The sequence below is a fragment of the Sorex araneus genome, chromosome 3 (genome assembly GCF_027595985.1).
Source record: "Sorex araneus isolate mSorAra2 chromosome 3, mSorAra2.pri, whole genome shotgun sequence".
In the NCBI taxonomy this organism is placed as follows: Eukaryota; Metazoa; Chordata; class Mammalia; order Eulipotyphla; family Soricidae; genus Sorex; species Sorex araneus.
This window is the reverse complement of record NC_073304.1, coordinates 10754178-10758860: the sequence shown is the minus strand read 5'-3', so window position 1 is coordinate 10758860 and position 4683 is coordinate 10754178.

Below are 4683 nucleotides of genomic sequence, written 5' to 3'. Positions count from 1 at the left end.
GTGGAGCGTTTCCACAGGGGACCCTTCGGTTCCCCCCGAGAGAACCGGAAGGAGTTGGGGGAAGGAATCACCTCAAGACAGTTTCCCTCCCCTAAACCTTCATCTTGGCCTCTTGGTTCTCAGACAGAGACAGCGCCTTGTCTCTCCAGATGTTTGCCTGAAGCCTTCTCTCCATACTAGTTCAGGAGGGAGATTCCTGTCTAAGTCTTTAAAACCCAGGTCAAAGGTCCCCAAGAAGCCTTGCTCAACATCTGGTAGGTTCTATATGACTCCTCCTCGGCTGCTACTTCCTCGGTCTGCTTTCAGCCTTTCCTAACGAACTGTGTCCTAACGATGAATGAGATGCCAACAGCGCCATGGCCCCAGGGTCATGCAAAGGACCAGTGTCCACCTCTTGGCCCCCTAACGCATATGTTCTGAGGCAAGACCTTTGAGGTCTGTGGGGCCGGAACACAGACTCAGCATCTGCAGCTCGGGTGGTGGCACTGAATTGCCACATCCCGCGTGCCAGTGTTAAGGCAGGCGGATGGGGCCCCGCTAATGAGCTTCTGGGGAAATAACGACACTTAAGAAACTGCCCAGCCCCGAAGCACTCTGGAGATAGGACAGCCACACCCGTGTGACATGCAAATCCTGAGCTCCTTATGATGGAGAAACTGAGACTCGGGCTCTGTGCTCAGAGCTCACTCCTAGCAGTGCTCAGGGAGCCTTACATAGTGCTGGCGATCGAAGCCAGGTTTGATTGCATGCCAAGCAAGCACCCTACCTACTGAACTACCTCTCTGGACCTCTCTTTGTTGTGTTTAATTTTGGAAATTTGGGGGTTTATTTTCTATTGGGGATAGTGATCGTCACTGTCAGAGGTCACTCTCAGATTGGTCACTCACATTGGGGACCATATGTGGTACTGGGGAGTGAACCAGGGTCAACTGCATACAAGGCAAAGCCTTTAGCCCTATAGTATCTCTACAGCAAAAAGTCACCTTCTTTAATGCTCCCCCCAATTGAACCAGAAGCTACTCTACTACTAACCCCCAGATCTTTCCGATAAGCCATACCACCACTACCCTGGGGTGAGGGCATGTCCTCCTTTTAGAAACACTGGGTCTGCCTGCAGATATGCAGGCATATCTGACGAATGTAAGCAACTGCATTTGAGGCTTCTACTGCTGCTGCAGGGCCCGCTGAAAGCAGCTGGCAACCCCCAGGGTTTGTTTTTTTTTTTTAATCCAGAATGTTTGCTTGAGCATTGTGGTTGCTCAGCTATTAGAGATGGGGCAGAGAGGATGAGTCCAAGAGACAAAGAACTTTCTAGACCTTTACTACGTAGAGCCGCAGAACTGGACGTCTCTGTCTCTAGGCTTGTTGCTGCTTCTGCGATGTCCAGATCCACTCCTAGCCATCACGGGGCCACGTGGGAAAATCCCCAAACCGTTTCCCGGGTGAGCCTACCTTCGGGGAATTCAGAAGCAGGGAGCCCTTGCTTGCTAATAAAAAACATCAGACCGGTGCATGGAGATAGATTCGGGGTGGAAAGGGAGGGAAAGGGATGACTCTGAGTTTTGGGCGGAGTAATCAAACTAAGAAGGAGGCTAGAGATACAGGACAGGGGCTAAGTCACTTGCCTTGCATGCCAGTGACCCAAGTTCAACCTCTGGCACCCCGTATGGCTATCTTGAGCCCTGTCAGGAGTGATCTCTGAGCACCTCTGGGTGTGCCCCCCCAACAAGCAAACAAATAAAGAAAACAATTTTAGGGGGCGAGAGAGACGGTACAGTGTGTCAGGCGCTTGCCTTGCATCGGCGAATCATCAGCATCCTGAAAGCGGCCCCAAGATATGAGGCCGTATCCCTGTACGAGGTCCATCCTGAGCTCCTGGGGGATGGAGGGATTGAGCCGTCACCCCGGCGCAGAAACAGAGGCTCCACCGAGAGAAGGGGGGACTCCTTGGGAAAAAGGAGATGCTTCAAAAGCAACTACAGGTCAGGGGAAGGGTCTGAAAGAGAGCCTTGCTCTTCAAGCCAGGGCTCCCCCGGAACGCGTGTCTCACTGGCGCGTCTCGACGTTTCTTTGCCTAGTTCCACTCTGGAGAAGCCTGTGTTCTCTCTTGAACACACACTTTTGCCTCTTTCTCTCCTCTCACATCTTTTGAAGGAAGTTTTTTGCTTCACTGAGAGAGAGAGAGAGAGAGAGAGAGAGAGAGAGAGAGAGAGAGAGAGAATATTAAAAAGATCATTTAAAAAGATCCCGAACTCTTGGGCCCAGGGCAAGGTCCCTGCAATCTGGGACAGCCTCACCCCTACCCTGCACCCCCGCTACACAAAGCCTCAGTCCCTGTCTAGCTTCAACAGGGAAGAGATGAGCAGGGCAGGAGGGGCGCAGGGCTGAGGGGAGGGGAGAACGAAGAAAGGGATTCCCAGGTTCGCTGAGAGCAGGGCTCTGTGCCTTGACCTCTCACTGCCTTCAGCCTGGCAGATCTCCCCATGCCCACGGGGGCCCTTGCTTCCCGATGGGGTCACTTCACTCTGGTCACCTCAGAGCGTCCTGCCCCAGCCCTCCCGCTCCTGCAAGTGGCCCCCCCTCTCCCCTGAGACGGCCGCCCTCCTCTTGTCACCAGCCAACCTCACCACCTGACCGCCAGGAGCTCCACCCTGACCGCCAGGCGGGCCTCTCTAGGTGAAAGAGAAGGAAGGGGGTCCCAGCCCGACTGGGTCTGAGAGCACCTCCCCCTCACCCCGGGCCCCCAGGCTCAGAGAACAGAGGTGGGAACGGGTCTGCTGAAGCACAGGGGTGTGGTGTAAAGGAGAGAAAGGGGTTCAGAGAGACGCAGTGGTCTGGGTGGGGGAGCTGTGAGTGCTAAATCAACAACTGCACCTCTCTGCACCCCTCCTGCGGGCCAACGGGTGCCGTCATAGGTCCGGAGCTGGGCGAGGCAGGATGGGGCAGGCAGGAGGCCGTGGCCCCTGCAGAGAGGCTCCAGGGAAACCGGGAAACAGCCTGAAACAGCCACAACTTACAGGCCTGGGGCTTGGGTAATGATAAACCTCTGGCGGGCTTGTAATTATGAAATGTTGAACGGCTCCAGGAGCACATGTAATCACGCGGCGCCTGTGTAATAAAGCAACACGGTAAGAGCAGGGAAGTCCTCGCTCTCCCAGGGTTAAGCACCCGCTGGATTTCTTGTGGTTTTTTTCCAAGAAAAAATCGCCAACTCTGCTTTATCTCCCCCACCTGCACTGGGTGTGGCACACAGGCGCGGCTGTTGGAAACCAGGGCCTGATGCCCACTGCTCCAAGGCTCCCGTGCCTCGGTCTTGCCTGTGTGATCTCCCAGGTCCACCCTGCGTTCCCCTGCCCCAGTGTTGGCATGGTCTGTGCCCAGGTCTTTGTGCACGGCCGCTCTTTCTTTCTTTCTTTCTTTCTTTCTTTCTTTCTTTCTTTCTTTCTTTCTTTCTTTCTTTCTTTCTTTCTTTCTTTCTTTCTTTCTTTCTTTCTTTCTTTCTTTCTTTCTTTTTAATTTTTTATTGTTCACTTTTTGGGTTATACCCAGCGATACTCAGGGGTCACTCTTGGCTCTGCACTCAAGAATCACTCCTGGAGTTGCTTGGGGGACCATATGGAACCGGGTCAGCCACATGCAAGGCACATGCCCTACCTGCTGTGCTAACACTCGGGCCACTTACTTTTACTATCATATCAGTTTAATCTGTTAACACTTTAAAATCTAATCTAATGGGGGGGAAGTATTAACTGTATTTGGAAAAACTCTGATTTACAATATTTATTTATTTATTTTTAAACTTTTTTTTGTTTGTTTGTTTTTGTTGATTTTGCTTTTTGGGTCAGACCCAGCGATGCTCAGGGGTTACTGCTGGCTCTGCACTCAGGAATTACTCCTGGCGGTGCTCGGGGAACCATATGGGATGGCGGGGATTGAACCCAGGTCGGCCACGTGCAAGGCAAACGCCCTACCCGCTGTGCTATCGCTCCGGGCCCACGGTCGCTCTTTATAACACACACGTCTGCACCCTGGTTCCAAACGGCAACTCTGATGCTGACTCTCCACGGTCCCCTGCCCCTCTTTCCCCCTCTTTCTCTTGCAGCCTCCTCTCGCCCCAAGCGTCCCTGGTCCCCATCTCAAAGGACATCAGTAACCTTACCACTATAGGTCCCGTAGCTGGTGGTCCCCATGGGCCAGCTGCTGTCACAGGAGGGATGCGCAGACTCTGCAGGGCTGGACTGAAGCTCAGGGCAGGCCACGGGCGACTGAGACTGCGTGGGCAACCACGTCACGTCCTCGGGGGTCTTCCACATGTGGGTGCTTCCCCCGTGCCCCCCGTGAAGCCCACTAGCGCAGCCCTCTTACACTGTGCCCACCTCTATGGGCAGGTGTCCCTCCCCAGAAAGCCCATCACGGGGTCAGGACGCCGGCGGTGCCAAAAGACTGTCAGGTGATGGGCTTGGAATGACAGTTGGGGGTTGGAGAAGGTCCCGTGGTTTCCCGAGCCCACCTCTCTGGGGCTGAAACGTCTACTGGACAGCCCAGAGCTGCGTCCCCTGCCAGAGGGACCGTCCCGCTCGTACCATCCAGGCTCACTTTGCCTGAGCTCTGGATGCTGTAAGAGCACTTGAGTGGGTTCTGAGTGAGGTCCGGACTCGGGGAGCCCCTTCTCGCTCTTTCCTT